The 9,949-nt window shown below is 39.6% G+C and overlaps 1 pseudogene; it reads right to left on the minus strand.

The window, feature by feature from the left end:
* Positions 1-7,377: 7,377 nt before the first annotated feature.
* Positions 7,378-8,614, minus strand: LOC130692640 (RAC serine/threonine-protein kinase-like; annotated as a pseudogene).
* Between the last annotated feature and the right edge of the window lie 1,335 nt (positions 8,615-9,949).

Here is a 9,949-nt window from a genome sequence, read left to right on the forward strand (position 1 = left end):
GGTGTTTGTAATAGTTTCTGCTGTTATACCACTTGGTACTTGCAACGATGGTTCTAACAACGTATATGAATATAATTGTAATGCGTTGTGGGTCTCTTTAATAACTTGATTGATGATTCTTGTCTTGATTCTATTCTATTTGTTGGATTTTTGCTTTTGTCGTGGTAGTCTGATAGGTTTTGTTTTGTTCTACTTCTTGTTCAAATTCTAAGTCCACAAGAGTTTTCCAGTGGTCTAAAAATTTTTCTCGAGGGTAGTTGGGATTTTGGTTGGTTGTGTCTGGCTCGGGAAATACGGGGTACAACGGTGGAGATAGTTCGTCAGCAATGTTCGGATACAAAGTATTCTCCTTACGAGTAGTCTCTGATACAATATGATCAAGCGGCATTCGCTTACCTTTGATGGTGTTCCTTGGTCTGGTAGAGTTGTTGGAGACTCGTCGGGGAAGTGTAGAGCACAATCACTGAAATAAGGTACGGGTAGAAACTTTGTACTGGACAACAAGTGTGAGTCTCGTTGGGACCTCCAATTGTAAAGTTTCATAACCTCGTGTATTGCAGTGAATCGTCGTAACAATTCCGAATTACATGTTACAATCATGCAGTATTTATACTACTAACACACATACAAAATGAAGGTAAAATGGGAGGGGACACGTTCACTTTCACTTGTGAAACGCTTGAGGGATGTTGAGGGTGTGGCTGTCTTCGGATAGCCTGTGGGCTCGTTACATATTTACATTGAATACACGTATATTTGATGCTGTTTGAATGTAGATATTGAAACTTACTGTATCACACTATATTCACATTGAATACACGTATATTTGATACTGTTTGAATGTAGATCATGAAACTGATTCTATAACACTATATTCACATTGAATACACGTATATTTGATGCTGTTTGAATGTAGATATTGAAATTCACTGTATCACACTATATTCACATTGAATACACGTATATTTGATGCTGTTTCAATGCTGATATTGAAACTCACTGTATCACACTATATTCACATTGAATACACGTATATTTGATGCTGTTTGAATGTAGATATTGAAACTCACTGTATCACACTATATTCACATTGAATACACGTATATTTGATGCTGTTTGAATGTTGATATTGAAACTTAATGTATCGCACTATATTCACATTGAATACACGTATATTTGATACTTTTTGTATGTAGATCATTGTAACGAAGCCAAATAGACATCTTCAACATATACTTCTTCTTCACATCTTGATTAATCATCAAGGGTGAACATATTAATTGCACCACAACATACGCAGCGCGGCTGACCTAGATGAACACCTGCAAGGAGATTCACGCAGACGATACGTCACCAATATCACGCCATATTGAACGCGTCTTTTGATTGGTTAACCGCATGAAGCCTACAAGCTCCTCCCAATCACGCCACTTTACAAGAAGCAAAGTTTCTTGGTTAACCCAGCATCTGAGGAAGATCAGACTGGAAATTGTAGCTGATTCGAGTAGTTGCACGAAAGTATTTCTCGTGTGCCGTATGCTTTCTTATAATTTTTGACACCCTTGTTCATCCAATCACTATTTTGTATTCAGTAGAACAATGTTATATAATACTTATTCTTTCCCCATTTTCTCTATAGTGTATGTCTTTTATAAATTCTTTCTCTCCCAATGCCGTAAAACGTAATAATATCCCAATATTACAGATTAGGTACGTAACCAATTTTAATAACAAGTAATGAAGAATCTGATTTTAGTAGAGTACAATCCATTAGATTTTATTTCTCTTAGAGTACAATAGAAGAACTAACACACACACACAGACAAATGAGTAGTAGTATACATTCGAAAAATATCAATGGTAGAAATTAAAACCCAACAAGTAGCATTTGAGACGCGCCAAAACCGAAAATTTTTCCTAAATAACGATGTAGAATTTCCTTGTGCTTAATTTCCACTATGAATCTCTTTCCCTTTACACCCTCCAAATTCGTAGCTCCAACTCTTTGCATTTTAGTTCCCAACTCTTGCACACACTAGTTTTCACTTTCCCTTTCGTTTCCACAATGCAGTGTACAGTATTCTCCACAAAAAAGAGGCACCCCCCGGTCGCCAAAAATAAAATAATATATTACTAGCGCTAGATGGCATTTAATTTTTGCAACATATAAACAAAAAAAGCATGCGTTTTTTTTTGTTTGTTTGTTTTGACGGCAAAATTCCAGACGGTTTGCCGATTTCCAATTTTTTTTTGTAATTTTGCTTCGAGCAAAATAAAGAAAACTGAAAATTTGAGAAGTCTCAAAAAAATAAATGCCATCTAGCGCTAGTAATATATTATTTTATTTTTGGCGGCCGGGGGGTGCCTCTTTTTTCTGGAGGATACTGTACGACCTTGCGCGGCAAAAACGTTTCCGCCGTGGAATTTTGAATGTTTCTTTCTTGTCCACCTCGCTAAACCATGAACTATATTTTCTTTTTTTCTCCTTTCGATAATTATGTTTATCTTCTTCTCTTTCCAACTATACTGAATTCTATTACAAATAAATTATCCTTCCTCCCGAAAACGCAGTTATATTCCGGTGCCCTATTCTTACTCCCGTTTTTGGCCATAGCGCAGTTATTGAAAAACCGACGGGAAACAGTTGACCTTTCGAAAGCCGTAGAATGTTTTTCCCTTTTTTTGCTTTTCCTACCTTCCTTCTTTTAAATTTTGATTCCATTTAGTACAAGAAACCCACATGATGACGTGAAACATTTTATTTTGTTTCTGCCAAATTATATTGTCTCGTTTTATTTTGTATGTATTGTTTTCTAAATTGTCCCCATTTTATTGAAATGTCGCCTTTCACTAACCGTTAAAAAATGCTTCTTCATCGGCATATTATGTCTTCTAGTCCTACTCTTCACACGCATCAGCTATAGTTGCGGCTATGTTTCTTTAAACTCTTCGAGATCACATGCTGTCGCCCACGGACGGTTCAAGACAAACAGCTTCCGAATTCCTTCCCATGCATCCAGTTTGATTACGGGACGTAATCTCACGCCGTCGGGAGTGATGTAACGAAGCCAAATAGACATCTTCAACATATACTTCTTCTTCACATCTTTATTAATCATCAAGGGTGAACATATTAATTGCAGCACAACATACGCAGCGCGGCTGAACTAGATGAACACCTGCAAGCTGATTCACGCAGACGATACGTCACCAATATCACGCCATATTGAACGCGTCTTTTGATTGGTTAACCGCATGAAGCCTACAAGCTCCTCCCAATCACGCCACTTTACAAGAAGCAAAGTTTCTTGGTTAACCCAGCATCTGAGGAAGATCAGACTGGAACTTGTAGCCGATTCGAGTAGTTGCACGAAAGCATTTCTCTTACTTTATTAATGTTATTGTGCTTGAAGTTACTTTTTACTTAACATTTATTCGCAGAGTCAGTCCAGTAAAATTGTTTAGACTTAGAATTATTCGCGGCGATTCGATTGTCTAGTTCCATTTATTTTGAACTATTGTTTGTGTATCGCTCTTGTGGAAGTTGCGTATCACGTTCGCTTCGTGTCGTTTTTCTTCTCGTTCCCTATACGTGTGATCACGGTAAGACCCAATTATATTTGTTTCTTTTAACTTGTTTCTTGAATGTTTCTTCTTCTTCTTGGTTCTTTGTCTTCTTAACTCTTATGTCTTTGCTTATAATAAACACATACATCATTGTGGGTAAACGCCTCGAGTTCAATTTACATTTTATTGTCTTAATCCGTAAAGTCCATCTTCCCACACGGGAAGATGCTTTACATCATGAAACTGATTCTATAACACCATATTCACATTGAATACACGTATATTTGATGCTGTTTAAATGTAGATATTAAAACTCACTCTATCACACTATATTCACATTGAATACACGTATATTTGATGCTGTTTCAATGTAGATATTGAAAATCACTGTATCACACTATATGCACATTGAATACATGTATATTTGATACTGTTTGAATGTAGATCATGAAACTGATTCAATAACACTATATTCACATTGAATACACGTATATTGCAGGATTCCAGAGCCCTTCCCGGAACAACGCCCCAAAAGGCTAGTGGAGAAAAAGAGACGACCAAACCCATACGTTCGGCCGGCAAACCCACCTTAGAATCGCCTGCCCAGTTTCTAACTGAGCAAGAAAGGGCGCAGCTAGCTGCGCTCACCAAAGTTCAAGAGTCGCACTCCTCCGTAATAGCAGCGGCACAAAAGGCAGCAGAAAGAGCAGAGGAGCACGCGAAATACTTACTGGAGACAAGCAAGTTAAGGTGAGACAAAGAGGAATTACAAAGAAGGGAGCAGGTTTTGGAGAGGGCACGCGGCGTCAAGGAGCTGCCGCCCGCCACACTTCAACTACCAGCCCCGGCACCGACCTTCACGGTGTTAGGTCAAGGGAACGAAGATCCGGCCGCTGGTACTTCCGAGGAACCGGCCCCGGCAAGAAAAGCGAGATCCCCTACAGGCACGCCAAGAAGCTGGAAAAGATCTTCACCCGAAGAACGGTTGAGCAAACAACTATCGAAGCGACTTGCGAGAACAGGAATTGCATCCTCCTCGGAGGACGAAATTTTAAAGTCTCCAGTGCTTTGTTAATATACTGTTGTTTGTAACTGTTAAAATCTGTTATCAGAAAAATAAAGATATAAAAAAAAAAGAAAATCTCTGTTATCACTAAGAAATATGTATAATAAAATGTCAGTCCCGACAAGGAGAACAAGACACGCGGTCACAGACCAAGACGAGCCGAGCATTGACGACAGACTGTCGATGATCGAAGAGAAACTAGAAAAAATATACAAGACAGGCGACCCCTATCACTCGATGTTGCATAAGAGGATAGAGGTCGCAGAGAAAACGATAGAAAAATTTATAACAGATACGGGAATAAAAATAAAACTGGTGGAGAAAAAGATTGAAGAGCATGAAGATTTCAAGACGAAACTCGAGCTAATCACAGAGCTGGTAAAAGACATAGATGGAAGGAGCAATAAAGCGCTGAACTCAGCGGCAGAGTTGATAGAACAAGCCAAAGAGAGCTTGTCGATGAAAGAACAGATCCCAGAGATTGTGGAAAGTGTCAGATCTGAGATAAGAACAATCGTAGAGAAGACGATTGAAGACAGCCTGCCGGACCTAGAGGAGAGGCCAATAAGAAGGATGGAGCCGTTACGGGCATCGTCAAGGGCAGAGTCTCCGATAGGCACACGGGAAGAGCTATTAGAAGATCGGGCACTAATAAAAAGAGAGCTGAAAGATAGCATAGCGTTGGCGGAAGCAGACGCAGAGAGTAGGCAGAAATACATAGACAAAGCCGAAGCTCGGTGGTTGGCCGTAGTGGCGATAAATGAAAAGCTTGCCGCAGTCTCTACAGCGGCCGATAAGGCGGGAGATAGAGAGATGGAGGACAAGTTAAGAGAAAAAATAAAGAAATTAAGAGAGAAATACAAGAAGAGCGAAACCCAATCACCAGTAATCAGAACAGCGCTGCCTCTACCGACGTTTAACGGAAAGATCACAGCCTGGAAAGGATGGAGAGCGATGTGGACGGCGTATGACGCCGACCCAAGGCTAACAGAAGCCGAGAAATTTCAATATCTGCGGATAAGCCTGAAAGGCAAGGCCGCAGAATTGATATCTAACATACACTATGATGCAAATCAATACCAGGCAGCAATGCTGAAACTGGAGAAAAGGTTCGGGGACACGGAAAAATTAAAGTCCCACTACGTGAACGAATTGAAGAGCCTCGTAGCAATACGGCTAGGAGATTCGGCCACAACCGATCAATTGAGGGGAATCTACGATGGGCTAACAAACACCAGAGTAGCCTTAACGAGTCTTAAAGTAGACATGGGCGGCTATGGAGAATACATCGCGGGTGATGTGCTAAAGGCGCTGCCGAAAGCTCTAACTTCGCGATGGTGGAGAGACAAGTGGTTTGACGAGGATCAACCAACATTAGAAGCCATTTTCAAGGAGCTTGCTCGAGAGATACGGCTCAGAGAAATGGAGGAGGGTCCGGTAAATCGGCCACAAAGCCCCAGAAGGGAACCTCAAGAAAGGGGAGGGAGAATGACGCCCTGTTGTTTCTGTCAGCAGAATCATATACACCATAGATGTATGGTGAATACCCCGCAGTTCAGACGGACGCTATGCGAACGAGAGAACCGTTGCTTGAAATGCCTCGGCAGATCGCATAGAACGGAGCATTGCGTAGCGAAAGTCCCTTGCAGGAATTGCGGGAGTATGGATCATAGCCCAGCGCTATGTCTGTCCAGACAGAGACAATTCGGGCCTGTCAGACCTCAGTCCCCGCAATGACCAAACAGATCGGTGACTATAGACACCAACGTGAATTGTGCGCAAGCAACCTCGATCGGGCTGCCCACGTTCACGGCGGTGTTGCAAGGGAAGAATAACAGGAAAATAAAAGTGCTGGGAATGATAGACTCGGGGAGCGAGAAAACGTTCATCCGACAGAGTCTAATCAGAAGATTAAAGGCAGATGAAGAGGAAGAAGGAGAAGTAAAACTGAATACGTTTGGGTCAAATCAAGCGGAAAGCACGGTGCTAAAGACATATAGCATATGGATGGTCCCCGAAAGGAAGGGGAAGATAAAAATCAAAGCTACGGCGATAAAATACGTGGCAAAAGCAACCCCCAAAGTCCGGTTAAAGCTGGTAGAAATTTTCACGGAACAGGGGGAGAAGATCGCGGATGAAAGACACTTTAAGCCCGATAACAGAACAGAGTTTGACATGATAATAGGATGCGACTATTATTGGCAAATTCTAAAACATCAAACGAGAAGGGGTCCAGACGACTCAGTGGCATGTGCCAGTAAGCTGGGGTAGATTATTTTTGGAGCACCCTCAGCAGGAAATCAGAGAGAAGTATCGGCAAACATAGTTACACAGGACCATGGAAAAAGAGCGATGGTAGACTTCAAGGAATTCTGGGCCTTGGAACACATGGGAGTTACGCCCCAAGAGTTAGAGGACCCGGGATTCCTGGAAAACTAGGAACGAGATTTGTTATCATGAAGTCTAGTTCAGTATTACTAACATTTGATGAATTATGTATGTAGGAATAATATTACAATCTTACACAAACTATCGTCTGAAGCAAGGACAAAAGAAAAGACTACTATAATTCAATCTTGATTCAAATACCATTTATTTCTTTATCACATTTTTAATTCCTTAGCATGCATTTCACACTTAGGAATTAGTTCCCTAAAATTTTCAATTTAAGTCTAAGGCAATTAAAAATGGATTACGCAAACATTCGTAAGAGTTTTATCAATTTTACAAATAGTTTATTTCTCTCATTGAGCATAAGCATAGATACAGAATTGTCGGGTGTCTTTCACTTACCACTTGTGGCTTGAACAGTGGTGGAATCTGCGTGTAGGAGATAGGGTAAAATCAAAACATTCAAATACAACCTGCACGCCTACGTACCTTCCCTTGAACTAGATCTGTCCAAGAAATCGGTAGGAAAAATGGATGTGGAATGATTTCTTGATGATCTTCCGGGCCGCCTCCTAATCTCTTATGTGGATCCTTCGCTAAAAGCCCGCCAAGATCTTTCGCTTCCTGTAATAGTATTCGAGGGAATCTAACTTCTTCCAAAAGAATACGGTCAAAGAGAATGTCGTGATCCCGGTCGTAAAACGGAAGGTGACCGCAAATGAGCTCATACATGACAACACTCAAGCCCCACAAACGTACTGCACTCCCGTAGTCGTTGTATTCCAGCACTTTCGGGGGCAAGGTACTCGGAGGTTCACGAAATGTTTTGGCAATCCGTCCGTATGTGGTATCCTCTGTACAAAGTCTAAAGTCAGCAATCTTTATGTGTCTCTCTTTGTCGAGCAACAAATTTTCCAGCTGGTAAAAAAAATCGTTTCGTAGGTGAAACTCCAAGAAACAAAACAATTAATCTATCAGGTTGTTTCCTTAAGGTCCCTACAGATAATGCCTTGGTCGTGTAAATAACCTAACGCTGAAACAATTTGCGCTCCGTAAAACCGCGTTTTGTCTTCAGAAAAATTTCGTTCACGTGAAAGATGAAAAAACCTTTCACCACCGTTAACATATTCCATTACGAAACACAACCGTTCAACTGTTTGAAAGAAATATTTTAATGCTTGTTTCGAAGTCTTAAAAATATGAATGAGAAAGGGTGCAATATTATTGAATGAAAACTGTTTTACTATAAAAGAAAAAGGATGGTTGGTGGTGGCAAGCGGTTTTCCGTAAGAATGTGGGCAATTTCGTCCTTCAATAATGACTTCCTTTTTAAAGATTTTGATGGCGAACAAGTAGCCAGTGCCTTTTCTCGGCAAAAAATCACCTTTCCAAACATACCTTCGCCCAACATTTTGATGAACTCGAAATTTTCTAAAGTGTGTTTCAAAAAAATATTGGGGTAAAAAAGGAACAACATTTGAATAAGAAATAGTTAAAAATGGTTAAACCGTCTTCACTATTAATAAACCACATACTTTTCTCTCTTCGACTACGTGCCACTTCCTTCTTCCCTGAATGATGGGGTCTATTTGACGTTAGTGTTGGCGATTATCTAGTTCTGCTAGATACAAATTATCCACGCCCACTTTTAGATAACGATACGATTATCGATAAAATATCTAATAATCCCCATCTGCCGGCCAAAAAAAGCACTGCACTAATGATAGGGGTTAGTTGGTCGGGTTTGTACCGATAATTATAAACAATAACCTTATGCGGCAACCATCGTCGATAATAACATATGTCATAGCGCTGTTGTTATAGGCAGCGTATGTGGCAAAATAGTTCCGAGTTCAAAGATAGATACAGATGCATATTTTTCCCAATTTTTTTGTTGAAAAAAATATGTTTACGCTTTGAAAAGCAAGCAGACGACTGAAATATTTGATTTCAGTTGTCGATTTGTTACGATACTCTTCAACAACAATCCATTTCGATTTTGAGTCAAATTTTAACAAGTGTTCTGGCGCAGAGCTATAATGCGAGCTTCATGACACAAAGACTTGGGGGGTTCAAGCTCAATCGATGTATTTTTCCACAATTTTTTTTTGTGTGGAAAAATTGCATAAATGTTTTTACAAAAGAGTGTTTTACAAACGGAAGCATTTGTCCTTTTTTAAAATTTGTATAATAATATATTTGAAATATTTAAGAACTGATAAATTTGATGTCAACAACTCGTATATGAATAATGAAGAAGTTCACTGCACAGCTTCGTAAAATTCAGCAGACGACGACAAAATTAGATATTCGTCTGCAAATTGTTTCAATACTCGGTAACAATATTATTATGCTTTGCATTGCAAATAATCTCATGAGGGAGTAGCGCTGTGGATAAGGACTGCGCTCGGTACTTAGACGACTCGATCCAAATCTGTTGTGGGTCATTTTTTTTTCAACATTCGGCTACACATTAAATTTTAAACGTATCTAAGTAACAACAATTTAGGAATACTTATTCGCTGTTAAGTTAGGCGTTTGCGGAACTAATAAAATAAGAGTCTTAATTCATAAATAAACAGATTGCATAGCTAATAGTATTCTGTTTAGCATAATGAATGTAGCAGATGACGGTAATTTCAGAAGAAACTGTTATAGTTTCTTCTGAAATTTGTATCGACACTCGGCACCTAACGTTGGATTTGCAGTGTTCTATCAAATAAGAAAAACTTGATTCGTTTGTAAACGAATACGAATAAGCCAAGTAAACGAATACGAATAACGAATAAAATGGACGTTTTATTCGCGAATACGAATAATTTTCGAATAACGAACAACGAATAAATTTTCGAATCAAATATCGAATAAAAATGGCACTACCCCCACTACCTTCAGAAAAAAAACAGGACAGCAATCAAAACAAGA

The sequence above is a fragment of the Daphnia carinata genome, chromosome 6, assembly GCF_022539665.2.
Source record: "Daphnia carinata strain CSIRO-1 chromosome 6, CSIRO_AGI_Dcar_HiC_V3, whole genome shotgun sequence".
In the NCBI taxonomy this organism is placed as follows: Eukaryota; Metazoa; Arthropoda; class Branchiopoda; order Diplostraca; family Daphniidae; genus Daphnia; species Daphnia carinata.